This window comes from Castor canadensis, chromosome 12 (genome assembly GCF_047511655.1).
Source record: "Castor canadensis chromosome 12, mCasCan1.hap1v2, whole genome shotgun sequence".
NCBI classification, from domain to species: domain Eukaryota; kingdom Metazoa; phylum Chordata; class Mammalia; order Rodentia; family Castoridae; genus Castor; species Castor canadensis.
Window position 1 is genome coordinate 5,270,432 of NC_133397.1, and position 18,059 is coordinate 5,288,490.

At 47.9% G+C, this 18,059-nt stretch overlaps 1 protein-coding gene across 2 annotated transcripts in view; it reads left to right on the top strand.

Moving 5' to 3' along the window:
• Nucleotides 1-986: 986 nt before the first annotated feature.
• Nucleotides 987-18,059, top strand: part of Rnf144a (ring finger protein 144A) — a 114,712-nt gene continuing 97,639 nt past the window's right edge. The window contains exon 1 of one of the 2 annotated variants that reach the window (XM_074049104.1): nucleotides 987-1,197. The gene's annotated coding sequence lies outside the window, so the exon portion shown is untranslated. The remainder of the gene's footprint in view (nucleotides 1,198-18,059) is intronic. The other variant, XM_074049102.1, reaches the window with a different exon arrangement.

An 18,059-nucleotide genomic window follows, 5' to 3' on the forward strand; every position in this document is an offset into this window, starting at 1 on the left:
CCTCCCCAATATTGTTAAAATTTTTCTGGTTTAATTCTTGAGGCAAATAGTAACTTAGGGCTCAGGTTTGGCAGTGGTGCTGACCTGAACCCCTCAGGAGGTCTATGACATCTATGCTATTGCCTTCTGCATTTTCCAGATGAGAAAACAGAAACAGAAAGCAGTGCCTTGTGTAAGGTCATTTGGTTTGCAGGCGGTAGAGCTCAAAAGCAGTACGGGGGTAGGATTTGGAGGGAAAACCTCATAGTGGATTTCCCGGGTAATTCAGGAGAAAAGAGCCTATGCATTGAAGAAACACCGGTATTTCACATACGGTCGTACGTTTTGTTCATACATGCATGGCTGACATGCAGTTTAATACTGTGAACTTCCAGCCACCATGACTGGCAAGAAGATAGGAATTCCACGTTCAATGAGAAAAAGGAACGGACTGCTATGCCTGCGTCATATGCAGAGACGCACCAGGCCACCCAGGTTGCCCCTTTCTCCATAACCAGGTCATAGGTGAAGACATTGTTTTGTTTTGCTTTGTTTTTTTATGGATGCACAAACCGAGTGAGAAGGCATTTCTTGTGGGCACAGAAAGGCTCTCAGCTTTCATTAACTGAGGTTTTGGGGAACTCAGAGGCTTTCTCATGTTTGTCTGGCCTGAGGTCTGGCCGCAATGGACCCGAGGGCCTAGCTGCTTTACTCAAGGTCCTTGAGGTTAAGACTGAGTCACCCTTAACCTCAAGCTGCCCTTCTTTCTAGCAGCTCTTTGTTCCCCTAGTGTTGGAATCAGGAAGCCACCATCGGGGGTCTTATTTGCATCACCATCCTTGGGGTGACCTGGGTGCTCCAGCACAGGCCTGCATGCCTCCATCCTGGTCCTGGGGCAAGGTGGACCTGGCAGCAAGCACGGGCCGGCGGCAGGGGGCACGGTTGGTCGGCAGAGGGCGCTGGCGGGCGGGTCCGGCAGGCCGACCCTCCCTCGCGCCCGCGCTCTGTGCGCGCTCCCGCTCCCGCCGCCGCTTCCCGCGCGGGCTGCTCTGCTCGGGGCAGAGGGCGGGGAAGGAGTAAAGGGCGCTGCCGTGCGGGCCGGCGCTGCTGCGCGCCCTGGAGACCGACAGTGGGCACTGACACCCGCAGCCGACATCCGGCAGAGCCGTCGAGGCCGCGCGCCACAGCCGAGCGGGAGTCCGGACCGCGCGGGATCAGGTAGGTGACGCGCGCGTCCCCTTTGTGTCGGCATCACCGGAGCCTGCCGCGGCGCTGGGAGGGCGGGATGTGGCTTTGCGGGGGTCGGCCTCGGGGCTCGTGCGGCGCCCGCCTGGCCCGATCCATTCGGACACTCGGATGGCGTCGGGGCGGAGGCCACTGGCGCACAGTGGGGTGGGGTCCCGCCGGCTCCTGGCCGAGGACGCCCGCCCTGCCCTCGGTGGCCCGCGCCGGTGCCGCCTGCGTCCCAGTGCGGTAACCTCTTGGGAATCGCGCGCCCTGGGGTCGTCTGCAGCTCCCGGGGCTTGGGTCACGGTCGCCTCTTGCCGGGCCCGTCCGCAGGCCCCGGGCAGGGCTCGGCACGTTGCTGAACAGGGCGAGCACCGCCCAGGAGCGGCCGCCGCGGAAAGGTCAGGTCCGGCCGCCACCCGTCCCGGGCCCGCCAGTCCCCGAGGCCGCGTCCGTCGCCCTCTCGTCCACCCCGCGCCTCCGCAGCGCGGCAGGCCACGCGCGCCATCCTTGGCGCCCAGCGATCCGATCGCTTCTGCAAGCCGGAGGCTTCAGGGCCGCGTGGGAAGAGGGGAGACCTTTACCTTAAAGATCTTCATGGGCAGGGCTCAGGGTGGTCTGGCCGAAAGTTTGGTCTGCTTCTTGTTCTCATTTTCCCCCAAAGAATAATAACAATAAACTAAATACAAGGAAATGCCTGTTGAGCTGTTTTTCCCCCTCTGCACTGTGTGGGGTCAAAGGCAGGGTAACCAGAGAGGTAGAGATGGCCCCAGCGATCACTGTGCCGCACTTTCTGGGAGATCTACTAAGAACCAGTAACCAGGCCAGGGTGAGTGTTTGGGCAGCAGATAAGGGCCGTTTTATAAATAAAATGCCAGGCAGAAGGGAAGAGAAGTTGGTCTAGATGCTGTCAGCACTGTGGCAGTCCTCGGGGGAGGGGAGGGTGGAGATGGGCCAGGCAGGGGCCTTTGTGAAGGAGGGGGCCTTGGAGTCCAGGCTCCAGGTGGGGCAGGGCCACGCTGGTGGGAAGGGCCCCTCTTAGCGGGGAACTGCCCCAGTTAAGTGGGGGTGGGAAGGTAGGGCAATGAGAGTGACCACTGGGGTTGACCAAGTGGCTGGCTAGGAAGGAGACCAAGCTTGCTTACTGAATCATTTTCTCCAGTGCTGAGATTAGGAGCCAAGTTTGCTGGCTTTTTTCTAGTGCTTTCCCCAGTTTTGTTTTTATTAACTTTTTAAAAAGCGTGCAAAAAAAATGGGGCTAGAGAGGTCAGCTGGGGATAAATCCTGAAGTCTGAGTTCCAGGCCAAGGCTTTGGACTTGACTTTGTGAAGTGGGAGCCATTGATGATTTTGGAGGAGCACAGTGGGCTGTGTAAGCCTTGCTTTACAGTGTCCACAGCAGTGTTGAAGAAAGGGTAGGCCTGCCCAGTATACCCATTGTGGGCTTTAGAGTCAGACATCTCTCCCACTCAATTCCCCCTGCCCCAATACACCAGGTGTGGCCTTCCACCTGTACCACTTGCATGAGGATCAAGGTGAATTGAGGGCCTCATGAGAAAATGGGTGCATATGGCCTAGTTTGAAGGGATGGAAAATTTCCAGCACTGATTTATCACCATCTTGGAGATGCCCCAACTCTAATTTCAGTCCCTCTAGAAGGGGGACTAGGGAAGGGAAGCTGAAGTGATGTGGCTCTCACAGGCTATGCAACGGAGTGGGGCTCTGCCAACTTACGTATTTTGTAAGCACATTCCAGTGTCTTCAGCATGCTAGCTCGTAATGCCTGTTTCCAGATGCTCCTTGACTTCAGTGTGGTTTGGGACTTTGGAAGGACCTCATGCACTGTTCACCTGAAGCTGCTGATACCCAGGGCACATGTGCCGCTCAGTCTGTGTCGACAGCCACAGGGCCAGAAACTACCAGCCACACTGCCTGACTCACAATCCTGGCTTTCCCACTGTGGTTCCTAATTTGGCCTGGCTGCCTTCTTCTGTTTAATTTTCTCCTCTTTTCTGGGGAGCCTTTCTCTCTGGTGGTAGAGACGGGAAGGAAGCCTGGCTTGGGCTACTGAGAGTCACAGAAGTACATGGACCCTCACAGATCCATTGGCTCAGCATTCCCTCAAACCCCATGCCCACTGTGACTATGAGGACACTGGCTGGGGAGGAGTGGTCTGTTGCCTTGGTCACACTGGGCTCTGGTGGGTGTGGCCTGGCATCAGTTCTTCCTACTATCTGTGGTCCTTTCTCCCCCTCTGCTCTTGGAACAGGATGAGGATGTGTTTGCTTCCCTGGGAGGCTGTGTTCTATAGCCACTCAAAGGTATTGAGCCCTTGCCAGGGCATTTGACCAAGCAAAGACCTCCATTTCATGGAGTGTGGGATGTGAGAGGTCATTCAGAGACCGTGGGCCAAATGGAATCTTCTCAGGAGATTGACTGTCTCTATTCTCCTTTCAGATCCAAGAATTATGTTGAAGGTGCTTTCCTTCCAGGCTGGAACATTTGACGTAGTTGCTCTAGGTCCAGCTCCCTTGCTCCCCTGTTTCTGCATTGTTGATGCACAGGGATACCGTTTATTAATCAGATGGAGTTAACTTAACATACCTGCAAGTACTAGCATGCAACAGTTTCCCCCACCCCCCAGGGCTCTGACCTTGGATAACCAACCGGTACACACCTTCACCCTTCTGTATGTCCCCAGTCCTTCAGGATAGCACCATGGTGTCAGCCTAAATATTTTCCTACATTTAGAAAAACAGATGCACTGCTTCAGTGGTATTTGCCAGGAAGATCAATATTGTAGGACAACTCACCATATAAAAAACCTTTTGTAAGAACTTTAGCAAGAAAAAAATGTATTTTAACTCTTAGAAGGGCGGCTTTTCTCCAAGGTCATCTGTTGAGAAACGAGGCCTGAGAGGAGAACGGAGTCTCCACTTTCCTTCTGTGAAGCTCAAGCTTGAGTTGGAAAATGCCCCCTGGCTGTTCTACAGAACTGGGAGAACCTTTCTCTAGGGTGTGAGTTTACAAGCTGGATGCAGGTTACAGAGAAAAGTCACTTCCCTGATGGCCTGGAGGAGTGTGTCAGCTAGCATTTGATCCTAAATCGAGAGAAAACAGTTAATATTCACTGGGCATTTGCCACATGCCAGGTGCTGAGCATCGGTGCTTTGCATGGATTGCAGGTGCAGCTCTCAGCATTTCTCCCCCTACCTGACAGAAGGAGTGAAATCTAGAGCAGAGATGGCTTCTGAGGTCTCCCAGGTGGTTCATGTTGAAGCCCGGCTTTGACCTCAGAGGCTTGCAGAAATGGATAGATTCCATGATCTTGAGGAGGATATAGTCTGGGGATAGGGAAGCAAAGCCATTAATATGTAACCTTAACAGTGGAGTCAGAACAGCAGTGGAGGTGTGCAGAGTACAGTGGGCCTGATCCGAGGAGCCTGCCCTGCCCTGTGTGGTAAAGAGCCTGCTTACTGGGATTTGCAGGATGAGTCCCGCTACACCACACAAATAAGAGGGTCAAGGCCAAAAATCTTGGCCTCAATCTGCAAGAAACAGCCTCGGGTGAATAGCGAACTTAGAACCGTCACAGAGGGGCTGAGGTCACCTGGTCTGTCACTGTCATGTTTGAGAGTGATCCTTTGTTTCTGAGAGCTGTTCCAACAAAGATTCCCTTTTGTGGCACTGTTGATTCATTTGTGGGGTCTTCTGAAAGTCCCATCAGTTCATTTTTATGTTCATTGTTTTGTTTGGGAACCTCTTTCCTTTAAGTGTTTCCTCTGTTTCCCTTCCTACCCCTCCAGCTGTACTTGGTGGAGGAGAGAGTCCAGGGAAGGGTTGGAGGAACCTCTGTAGCAGTCATTGTCAGTACAATCCAGGAGTATTGCTGTCCTGTTCTGTGGCCTAATAAGGTTGGTGGCACTTCTAAGGCCCTATCACCACCTGTGGCTCAGCATGGAGAAGCTCTGAATAGAAGTTAGTCCCAGCAAAGGCATCAGGGTCTTCTGCCTGGGCCAGCGCAGTTCCACAGCAGAGACCTGTGGAGCGAACAGGGTAGGACCCCAGATTTAAAGCAGATGGCGACCATCCTTCAGTTGGTTTATGGATTGGACGGGTTTTGTGTCTGATCTAGGAATATGCACCTGGGAGAACTTTTTAGGCTTCCCAAGAGCTGGTTTTCAGGCAGTCCTTTGGGTCAGGGCACAGGTGGTGGTGGCACATTAGGACCACCTGTGGGGGAGGGTAACTGTACAGATGCATCATACTAGAACATCTCTGGATGTCCTTGACTTGTGAGGCATGCAGACAGCTGACCTTTTCTAGTGCATATCAGAGTGTAAATTGGTGACCAGGATAAGTGGCCCATGGCTCTTGAGCCCTCCCTACCTGCCCTCCTTCCCTGTCTCACTGCACCCTCACCTGCGGGCTTCTCCTATTCCAGAATGGACCCTCAGGTTTCTATAACACTTGCTGGACCCCATCCTCTGCCCACATCCCCACAGGAAGGGAGCCTGCTGTCAGAGGCAGCCAGTGCTTGAGGCTCCACTTGACTGGGAATAGGAGGTATTTCCCTGCACAGAAATGAGCAGAGCTAGGCACCGACAGTCTTTTTCCTCAAGTTCAGACTTTCTCTTTAATAGGTGTATGCAAAGGCACAGGTAGTTTTTCAAACTTTCCTGGGATGTTTTATGTTGGTACTGTGGATTGACCCTCTGCATTCTGACCACTTACCTCTGGTCACTCCCTGCTCAGACACCACCAGCAACCCTGTGGCCTATTGAAAGCCTGAGTAGCCCTTGGTTGAGCACTCAAGATGCCTCACCAGCGGCTCTAGCCCATCATCCTAGGACTGATCTCCCAACAGTTGCTGACTGGACTTCTCTCCTGCTGTGTCCAAGGCCAGACTGCTGAGGGCCCCCTCCCTATACCTGTCCCCTTTCCCTTATAGCTGTAGAAACGCGAATGTGGGTGACAGTGGAGAGCTGCTCTTCTGACACTGCATTTGACAGAGGAGGAGATGAGGCACAGGGAGCAGAAGGCCCACTGCAGACGTGGACCCTGGCCGTGGCTTTGCTCTGGGTTCAGGCGCCTGCCTCCTCCTCTCTGCAGGCTTCAGGTTTTTCTCCCCCAGGTGGTTCCATAGCAACTTTTTTTTAGAAGCCATAATTGCATTTATCTAATCTAATTTTAGTGATCTGTGTAGCTCTTATTTCCTCTACTAAATTATAAGCTCCACAAAGGCAGGAACTTATTCATTTTGGCATTCCCTCAGTGCACATCACACCCCTTCTGCGTGAGAGTCTGTGAAGTGATTGAAAACATAGTGGTTCCAGAGGGAAGCTGCAGGAAGTTCCTCCATGAGGAAGTGGAGTGAGCATTTAAATTCCCTTCTCCAGCACAACCAGAGAGTGTCAGGTGATGTTGGGCCTCTCTCTGGAAGGCCAGGTCACAGAGCTGTACACTGCAGAACATAAGAAGCCAGGTGGGGACAGTGGCTTGCCTCAAGAGTGGAGAGAGTTGAAGGCAGTCCTGTGGCTCAATGTGGTGGGGAAGTCCTAGGGTACTGTGGCGGGTACTGTGGCAGTGTAGGCAACAAGATAGGACAGTTCCAATGTAATAGACGTGAACTTTATTCTTTGGTGGTGGTACTGGGGTTTGATTTTAGGGCTTTGTGCTTGCTGGAACCCTCATCCTCCTACGTTCATCTCCAGAGCAGAGTAACTGGGACCACAAGCATATGCCACCACTTCCTGCCCTGATGAGTCTGTTTTCTGAGTGACTATGGGGGTCACTTAGGCACTCACAAGCGTGGTACACATGTGTTCCCTGGGAGACGTACGCATTGCAAGTGTGCATGCTTGCAGAGACCATGGGGCCTCTTCTTCCTTATGTGATCAAAACATACAGAAGCAGCTGGTCCTGGTCCCATTAATCAGTTTTCCCTGACTGTCCTGATTGCCCCACAAGACCTCTTGTAGCTGGAAGTGGAGTGGAACATTCTAGGGCAATGGAATAGAAAGACCTCTGTAAGGCTGTCAGCGTTAGTTCCCCAGGATGGAAAATTTTTTGGCTAGAAAGTGTATATTTCTTCCTCTTCATTTGGCAGGAGTTATACACTCGAAGTCCCCAAAGTGGATGGGTCAGATCTGACTCTCTGCCCTCTTTCTTAGGGCACAGGGTACTGGTCACCACAGGCCCTGAGAGCAGAGCCAGTCTGGTTGTTGGATGGGGTGAGATGTGGCAGAAAAATGAAAACCAAAACAAATCTTTTATTCTGTCAGTTGGTGGACTCACTCCCAAGGACCTGCCTCTTCAAGGTGTGCCTTTCCTCTCCCACCCTTGCTCTTAGACTCTCCATTACTCCTGTCACCACACATAGTGTGGCAATGGTAGCCAAATATGAGAGTTTTTATCCTAGGATAGGAGCCAGTAGGGAACTCAGAGTGCTACGTGAGCCAACCACAGGTAAAAAGCAGATGCAGGGTACAGAATCCACGCCTGTACATCATTCCAGTGCTTGGAATCTTCCTTCTCTGCCTCTCTGTTGCTGCTTCTCTTTTTGTGAGAACCCCAGTCACATTGGACTAGGGCCCATCCTAAGAAGCCATTTTAATGTGAGTGCACCTGCAAAGACCGTAAGGAGGGCACACTCACAGGTATTGGGGAGTTCAGCATATCTTTTGAGGAACACACACACATGTATAACCCAAGTATGGGTTAGTACACATTTGTGTGCATTTGTATATGTTATGGTGTACTTGGTTAGCAGCAGAACACCTAGTAACCAGGACTTGAACTAGCAGAGGTCTGTTTCCTCAGTGACAAGGTGTCAGAAGCAGGTGATTGCTGCTGGTGCAGCTGCTCTGTGATGTCACCAAGAACCCAGGCTCTCCTCTTCCTGCCTCACCATCCTTATCTTATTGTAACTTTGCCCACATGATGGTTGCCTGGTGGTCCATGATGGATGACCTTGACTGCAGGCTGACATCTGTGTTTCAGGTAGCCACAGAGTCAGGTAGAGTCAGGGCATGTGGCACCTGTCTCTTTCTATCAGGAAGTGACAAGTTGTTCCAGAGTCATTGCAGCAGCCTCTGTTCAGGTTTCAGTGGCTTCTTGGAGCCTGGCTGCAGGACAATCCCAGGAGTGAGCGAAGGTGAGCTAGTGAGAGCCTGGGAGCAGGGAGGAGGTGATTTGAGGCCTGGACCATATAGAGCCCATGAAAAACCACCTACTGCAGTGGTTGGCTGTGCTGGGTTTAATGAACTGTCCTTCCCTTCATTCATCTGCAATTCCTTAAAAATCAAGAATCTGTGTGGGGCAAGATCCAAGCAACGTGCATGTGGCTTCAGTGTTCAGAAACAAACACAGGCCCAGTGTGGAGTGGGGCGAGGGCCAGGCACATGGTCCTGATGTGCTCACTTCTGTGTGCCTTGAGCACCTGCACAGGTCCACACCATAGGCGCTCCATAAGTAGTTGTTTGAGTTGAATCTGCATCTTTTCTCATCAAAGGCCAAAAACAGTCTCATAGCCATTAAGCATCGTGCTATTCATTTATTTTATTATTGGTAATGAGTTCTGGGCATTTAAAGGCAAATTAAAGACTGTAGAGGGAGGGTAAGGACATTCAGAGAAGGCATGAGGGGCCATGAGACTTTTCTGGGACAAGGGAGGTTGTGGCACACTGTGGCCAATTGGGCAAGGCTTCATAAGCTGTTGGAATTTTATAAATTCCAGTTTCAGTCTAGGAAAAACACCCAGCTGGAACACGTAGGAAGTGCTTTCTCCAGCCTGTCACCTGCTCCTCACTTCTCCTCATTGCGAGCTAGCTGGCTGTTGCTGGCGCTCCATAAAGATTTATCTGGGCTCTCCCTCCACCAGCCACTAGCTATGGAGTATGAATGTCACTGGGAAGGACCTGACTTTCCTTCCTTGTGACGTGATTCCTGCAGGCCGATTGGCTGCCAGCCGGGAGTGGTTCTTATCTGTTAATGCTCTAATCACTCCTTGGACTCCTTCCCCTTTGGCCCTCAGCACAGCTTCCTTGACAGTGACCTTGTATTCGCTCTGTCCCTGGCCAGGGCAGAGAGTACAGCTCAGCTGTGTGTGCTGGGGACTGACTGATGGAGGCTTTGAGCTGTGTTCGGCTGGCCTGGCCGATACGGGTGGTTTCTCTAGATGGTACAACCTCACTTGTGCCAGCGAAGGGGAAGTGTGGTCCAGGAGCCTCTGGCAGGTCCCAGTGAGCTGCCCTGGAAGTGGGTGTCAACGATTATAGAGTGAAAACCAAATATGAAGGCTCTGTAGTAGTTTTTATATGGATCACAGGTTGAGACGATATTTTTGGTTACATTGGCTTAAATAAAATATATTACTAAAAATCACCTACCCTTGCTTCCTTTTTTAAAATGTGGTTATGGGAAATTAAAAATTACACATGCAGCTCTTGTTCTGTTTCCTTGGCCCTGTGTGCTACTGACGTGGAGGAACTTGGAGACATGGCTTCTCTGGATGTTAGTAGCCTTTTAATGAGCCCTGCTCCTCTGGAGAGCTTGTCTGCCCCAAGGCCTGGCCCACGGGCATTGTAGGCTCCCACACCAGTGTCTCTGGCCCTGTTTTGTGCTGTTTACCACCTTCATTCATGTCTGGAGTCTGGTGTGGATGCTTGGGATTCCTGGCCCATGTGGGCACTCGTGTTCTCTGCAGCCTGTTATTATTAGGATTTTAATTTAGTATCAAATTAGATTCAAAAGTTCTCGACTGTTATTATTTTTTAAATGTGTAGCAGGAAGGGCTAGGGTTAGATGAACCTACCATTTTTCCTCATAAAACTCCTGACCACTGAACTATACCTGGATGTCCATCACCTTTCCTTCAGGTTAGTTACCACATGTCCTAGTTTTTCTTCAGTCTGGTCCAACGGTTCCTCTCACAGCTGCGAGGGAGTGGGCTGTTGCCATTTTGGCCTTCCAGGGCCAAGGCAAGTGCACTGTCCAGTCCTGGACATACTTGGTGCCCCATGAGGCTGGTGAGGAGAGACCTCTCCTATGCCTGCCTCTGTGGCAGTTCCTGCACCTGCACCAGCCCAAGTGTGCAAGTTCCAAACACTGAGCTGTGGCCCTGGCCAGTTGCTCACTCACCAAACACTGCTGTCCTCAGGCTGACCGCCTCCAGGCAGCTGACCTCCTTTTGGGGAAGGCTGTGGTCCTCATCTGCATCCTTGCTTTCATAGCTGCCCCACTTTTTTTTTTTTCCTGTATTGCCAAAGCCTGTGGCTTTCCCTGACCTATTCTCTGTGGCCTGCATCCTTTCCTGCGGTCACCTGACACACTGTGCCCCTGGGCCTCCTGGCAGACTTCATCTCCCATCCCTATCTCAGCATTGTCTCATCATATACCCTACCCTGATGGTCAAAGAACGGTTCAGTATCTTCCTGCCCCTCAAAGGGAGCTGTGTGGCCCCATCGGGCTTCATTGCTGTTCTAAGAGGCTCTGGTCTTGGAATGACGGGAAAAACTCGGAATCCCTTTACTCACTGGGTGGGTGGGGCACCAAAGCTTGCATGAGTATTGCCAAGTGGGATATTTTTAAAAACTGGAAGTAAGGACTAGCTCCAAAGTACTTAAAAAACAAAACAAAACAGGATTAATGTTAACACATATGTTTTATTATGTCAACAAAATATAGCTGTCCTTGAGCCAACTGAAACTCATGTACACTTAGATAGAAATCATATCTACCCTGAAATGAGGGAGCTTTTAAATGTTTGTCATGAAGTGAGGTGAGGCCTTTCTTTCCCCCACCTGGCTGTGGAGATCAGCCCAGTCTTGGACGGTTGTTGCCTGGTCCACTTCCAGGGGTGAATGAACAGAAAGTAGGGCTCTTGGGGCAGAGATGTATCTTGCTCCAACACAGGTCCTGGTACACCAAACTTCAGCATGTTGACCTTTTAACTGAACTCTGCGTTTTAAAAATAAAGGCTATTGAGATTTTGCCTGAAAGTTTTTCTTTTTTTCTGAAACACCACCCTAGGGTGATTTTCAAAACCACTCACCTGTATAAACTAATCCTCAGTGAGCTGCTAATAAAATAAGCATGTGGAAACTCATATAATTGTATTTGAATGACTTTATGTTTGGATGTTTCCCTGTATTGAATCTGAGCATATTTTCTACACCATACTGTTTATTTGAAGTCAGCCTAGTTACAACATAACTGTGTTAAGCCATAATAAATACCTTACTAGATAAGATAAAGGTTTTCTTGGTAAACATGAAATCCTTATCATTTAGAATTTTTTTCAAAGAGAAATTAGCTAAAAGAAACATTTTCTAGTATGATGAAATGGCTTCGTGACAGGAAGGAAGTGATATAAATCCTGTTGGCTCAGCAGGAGGGATAAATTTCTAGAAGGGATGGCTGAAGGATAAATACATTATTTTTTTTTTGCAATCCAGCTCCAGGAAATGATGCTAAATATGGAGAGAAATAAGTGGTTTATGCACAAATGCTTATTGTTTTTGTTTTTTTAAATAATAGCTCCAAGTGGACAAGATCTAAATATGGGCAAGATCTAATTAGATAAGGTTTTTAGAGATTGTGACCATGGGAAAAAGTTTATGATTTATTATGAAGTGAAAACGATGGTGAGACCGAACCATGTGCTCAATATGGTTATAAATACGGACAGTGCATTGAGGAAAAGAATCATAACTCACAAGGATCTTGACATTTTTTCCTGTTTTTGGCTTTTTAGTGTGGCTTCATAGTGGGCACTCTGCAGCCTTGAATTCAACCAACCTGAAATTGAAAGATTTTGGGGGAGGGGGAAATAAACCCCTGTCTACTGAACCATGTGCAGACTTTTCCCCCGGTTATTCCCTAAATTACAGTATAACAACTATTACATAGTGTTCGGATTGTACGGGGCATCGGGACTTAATCTAGTGATTTAAAGTGGAAGGGGGGCGTGGGTAGGTTCTGGGCAAATACCATACCTGTTCTCTCAGGACCTTGAGCATCTGTGGATTTCCGTGTCCTTGGGGAGCAAAGACTGGAACCAAGCCCTGGCTCGATACCAAGTGACAGCTGTATTTCATTTCATAGTGAAGTGTATTAATTTAGTGAAGCAATTTTTAAATGTAAATTGTGCTGCCCCCAACACACGCATTTTTTAATTTCACACACAGCAAATTTGTTTCAGTGAATTAACCCTCGGCCTTAAGTGGGCATTTTGCTGCAGTGGCTTGAAGAGAAACGAGTAAGGCGCAAGGAAGGAGCCTCCTGTTATTAGACAAAACAGAGCAGGGCAAACATCAGCACTGTTCCCCAGGGCGCCTGTGGGGCTCCCGGTTATGTCAGGCCCGGGCAGATTGGGAGGCTGGTGGCCAGCCTCAGAACCGAGGCAGTGAGCCCGAGCGCCTGCGGCCCTCTCACAGGCTGGCGGCTGTGGTCAGTGCGTGGGCAGGATGAGGTAAGACCACGGGGACAGAGAGGAGGGATCTTGTCCAAGACCTCAGCCCCTCCTCCCCAGACTTGTGCAAAGACCTTCAGCTTCTCTGTAAATAAATGTTCCCATTTTATTTATCTTTAAATAAAATGGGAATAAAATGAGAGTAGTACTAGGATTGCTTCTGTTAAAAACAAACAAACAAACAAAAACACAAAATACAGAGAAAATGTTGCCGGCGCATCCAAAAGGTGAACCCACAAATAGCCACAGTAGTTTGACAGGTGACAGGTAGGACCTTGGAAAGGTGGCCTGTGGAAACTGAGAGTGGCACACACTACTGAGGTATTTACATCCCATCTTGAAAAACACTTCATCGGCCGAGTCAAAGTTTACCCTTCCAATTCACAAGAATGGGGAGACTTCGGGGCTGGGGATGTGACTCAGTGCTAGAGTGCTGGCGTAGCACACCGGAGCCCTGAGTTGATCCTCCTGTTTGCATACAAACAAACAAGCAAGCAAACAAACGAACGAAAGAATTAGACCCATCCAAGCTGTTGATTATTTTCTCTAGTTTCTCACCTAAAGATAGGGTAGCCTAAATGAAATAGTGCCGTCTCTTCCTTCCCCTGTTTTTCTGTTTTGATCATTGTTTTGTGTTAAATTTGTAGTGAAAGTGCTGGTGGCCTTTGTGTTATCTCGAAGTGGGCTGTTTAGTCTCCAGATAGGTGGGGCTTTTCTAGCTATGTTTCTGTTACTGGTTTCTGTGTGAATCAAGAGCACATTTTATGATTTCTGTGTTTTTGTTAATCATTTGTTTTTACATTTGAGTTGTGTCTTATGGCCCAGAATGGTTCATAGCATGAGGAGGAGTGAGTTTTCCTTTTTTTTTTTTGGTACTGGGACTTGAACTCAGGCTTTCACTTTGAACCACTCTACCAGCCCTGTTTTTGTGAAGGGTTTTTCGAGATAGGATCTCATGAACTATTTGCCCTGGTTGACTTTGAACCGAGATTCTCCTGATCTCCACCTCCTGAGTGCTAGGATTACAGGCGTGAGCCATGGGCACAATTTAGGAGTGTGTTTTCTGCTGTCCTTGGATGGCAAGCAGTCAAGTTCAGGGTTGTGCTGTTGAGTTACCTTTGTTCTTCCTGTTTTTTTTGCCTGCTGGGTTTGTGCATTTCTGATAAGAGGGTGTTAGCTAATAAATAAAAACTATTTAATAGCTGACTTGTCTGTTTCTTCTTAAGGTTCTATCAGTTTTGCCTCCTGTGTTTTGATGCACTGTTGTTAGGATTTTTATGTCTTCTTGGAGAATTTGACCCCTTTATTATTCTGTAATGTTCATCTTTGTCTCTGATGACTTCTTGTTTTGAACTCGCCTTTGTCTGAAATTAATGTACCTGGTCCATCTTTCTTTTGATTAGTGTTAGCATGGTACATCTTTCTCCATCTCTTTACTTTTAATCTGCATCTGTATACTTAAAGTGGGTTTTTGTAGACAACACAACATACGGTTGAGTTTTGCTTTTTTTATCCACTCTGAAAATCTGTATCTTTTAACTAATATATTTAGGACATTTGGTTTAAAGTGATTTTTTGATCTTGGACTAATGTCTATCATGTTTGTTGCTGTTTTCTGTTTATTGCATCTGTTATTTTTTTTCTGCTCTTTTTCTGACTTCTCTGGCTCAATGTTTATGTGATTCCATGGGCTTGTCTTGCGACCTCAGTTTTTTTTGATGGATCTAAGAAAGTGCTGATTTTTGGGTTTCTCTAGCCTTTTCTTGTAAGGATGGAAGTACAGACTTTTCTGTTCTTCACAATCAGAGCTCAATTCTAAGGTGTCCACCTTGTAGTTTAATCCCCACCTGAGCTACTCTGCCTGCTTCCCATGTGTGTTCAGTTACACCTGTGGAAGTACTGGACTTAGTGGTAGAGAAGGCAGCATTTCATATGGGTCTCTCAGAGCTGGGCAGCTTTATGGTTCTGGTCTTGACCTTCTAACCTGTCAGTAAACTTAATGAACTCTCCCTTCTTTCCCTCTAGCTTTGAATCCAGCATTCTGTCTCTTTTAAATTACTCGTGTTCCTTCTGCATAGGTTGGGTGTGCTAGATACCTTATTGACATCATTTTTTGTCCTGTTAACTAGGGAATGAATACTTGGATATGCTTTGCATGGGTAGTTTCATCTTCTGTGGGATGTGACCTAATTGGTTTACAGTATTTAGACATTCAATTTTTTTTCCAGTACTGGGGCCTGAACTTAAGAGCTACACCTTGAGTCACAACGCCAGCCTGTTTTGTGAAGGGTTTTCTCAAGATAGGGTCTCATGAACCATTTGCCTGGTTCCGATCTCTGCCTCTGGAGTGGTTAGGATTACAGGCGTGAGCCACTAGCACCTGGCACATCCAAATATTTTTGAAAAAAAAATTAACAAATGACTGATGGAAATTTTCTAAGAAATATGTTATTTAAATTTTAGTTAAAAAATGAACTACAAAAGAAGTCAGACATTAAAAGTTAGAAAATCAGATGTCTCCACTGATAGGAACTCTCCAGAAGAGACCTGGGAGAAAATGTAGGAAATGACTGCTTGTGGGTTTGGGTTTTGTTTCCAGGTGATGAAAATGTTTGGAACTGCACAGCACTGTGAATGTACTAAATCCTGCTGACTTGTGAACTTTAAAAGAGTTCACCTATGCTATATGAATTTTACCTTGATGAGTAAGTAAAATTCATGCAAGACATTTAAAAATCAATTGTCTAACATTACAAAACCAAGAGTGCAAGGCAGCTCTCCCTCCTGCCCCAGGACTTCAGTCTTCTGAGCCAGAGGCATCTGTGGGCCTCAGTTTCTTACATAAGTGATCCCTCCACTGTCATCCCCCCACCATCTCTGCCACACATTTGTTTTACATAGAAAATAGTGCAGTTTGCTGTTTGGAGGTTTTTTTCCCCCTTTCTGAGCACATGTAAATTTACATTATTCCCTTTTAGAGGTGTAGTCAAAATAATTGCTTTCCAGGCTCTTTAAAGTTAGTGTGTGTTTTGTCTCACCATTCTAAATAAATTATTTTCCTGGACTAATGTCTGTGCTACAACAAACTTATTTTGTGCCTACTTTGGCATCCTGTCGGGAAGATCAATTGGTTCTTTGTGAACAGCTTTAAGCCTAAGAATCAGCTCATTTTTATGAGTGATTTCTTAGAATTACGAGTGATGGCAGAATTAGCCAAATGCCTTTCATCACCGCAAGAGATAAAAAAACCTCACTTAATTAATTGATAACCAGTGAGCCACTGCCTTGTGCCATTGCTCTAATTTGACAAATGTCTCCATTGCTGAAGAGTGCATTTTATTTTTCCCCAGAGAAGACAGATATGAAATGACTGCAAGGCAGCTCTGAAGCTATGACTGTGGGGCCCTTCGTTTCCCAGTGCACGAGGCTCAGTATACCGTACAGCAAACAGAGGCGCCTTAGTGCAGCTGGACAAGACCGCTATTCATATTAAAGCCAAACAAATCACACGTGTGCAGACCTCCACGAGCTTCGCTGCCTAGAGCTGTGCTGTGTTTGGAAATCCTGACTGGCAAGACCAGCAGCAGCTCCTAAGTCCTAGATGTGGAAACAGGGAGGCTGGGGGGAACAGGAGGGATTCTTTTGGATCCTCTGAGCAGTGTTTTGCAGTGATAACTGGTGAGCAGGTGAGCAGAGTCTGAACTGTCCATTCATCATGGGGAGGAAGAAGAGAGGCGGTCAGGTGAAGGAAGGTCCCCACTAGGTCCCACTCCTCTGTGTGTTGTCCAGCAGCCCCTGTACTACCAGTGTGCTTCAGGGATCCAGGAATGCAAAGAAATGGGGTCTTTTAGCTCAGAGCTTGCAATATATTATAATTAGGATATGTGATCCTTTGTTGGGCAAGAAAAAGAATGACTTTTCTCTTAACATACAAAAATTTGGGTAAAGTCTACAATATCAAAAACTTAGCCTTGAAAAATTTAAAGTTATAAATGCAAAAAGTAAAATGAAGTTTAGAAATGGAATAAAATGGAGAGTAAATCTCTTTTCACTTAAAGCTATTATCAGCAGGTTTTTACATTTTTTATTATTTATTATTTTTTAGGGGGGTAGAATTGGGGTTTGAACTTAGGACTTTGCACTTGCAAAGCAAGCACTCTACCACTTGAGCCACACCTGCAGTCCATTTTGCTGTGGTTATTTTGGAGATGGTGTGTGTATGTGGAGTCTCTCCAACTGTTTGCCTGGGTTGGCCTCGAACTGCGATCCTCTTGATCTCAGCCCCTCCAAGTAACTAGGTTTACAGATGTGAGCCCCTGGTGCCTGGCTCACCAGGTTTACTTTTCCTTTGCATTCTTCTAAGAGCAATCGTGTGTGTTCAATTACTTTTACAAATGTGGTCATATTTAAATTGTTTTGTACTGTGCCTTTTTGTTTGCAGGTGTCTGCATAACAGCACAGGTAGGACCAGCTTATTCTTCAGTAGTGTGGATGATACCACACTCAGTTTGTCCTGTACTGGTAGACATTTAAGTAGTCTTCCTGTTTCTGCTGTCACACAGGCTACCAAGCTGAGCCATCAGACTTGACTGTCCTCCTCCTCCCCGTGTGAGTCTTCTGCACACCTCCCAGACCCACTTTCCTCCATGTTCTTGGGAGAGTTTAGCAGCTGGCTCACTGTCTTCCTTTCTGTTCCTACTTCACCCATTTTTGCGTCTCCACAACAGGCCATTCTGAAACTTAGGTCCACAGTTTCTCCCTGGTCTCCTCTATACAGTCTTCTGTCTTAGCTCTCCCATTCTCTCTTGTTTCTGTCACGTACCCAGGGATTCTGGCTCCTGGACATCAGTAGTCTCTGACCCCTCTTCCTCTCTCATTGCAACTGACTCCTTTGTCCCTGATCCCTGGAAATACTTCCACCCCATGGGGACCTTTGGCCTTGCTCCTCTTTCTTTGTTCATCACCACTCTGTCCTGTCCTCACTGCTTTCTAGAAGGCCATCGTTGTCCTTGTTCCTTCTTCTGTCATCACCTGGCAACAACCCAGCTTTGGCCAAATGCAGATTCTTCTACTCTGCCTGCACCTGGCAGCTGGATGTGGTTGGGAATTCCTTAACCCTTCACCTGGACTCCACATTGATGAGCTGAGCCTCAGGACTTCTCAGGCAGACTCCGTGGTCCTGCTGGATCCCTTGGCTTTCCAAAAAGATGCTCTCCAGGTTGATTCCTTCCATGTTGGCTGCAATGCACACCCTGTGCACAGTGTTGAGCACTGTACTGAGGCAAAAGACCCTTGTCTTTTTCCTTTGACCCCCTTGCTCAGGTGAGCTCTTGGGATCTCCTGACTACTACAGCATAGACACAGATGGCTCCACTCTGTCC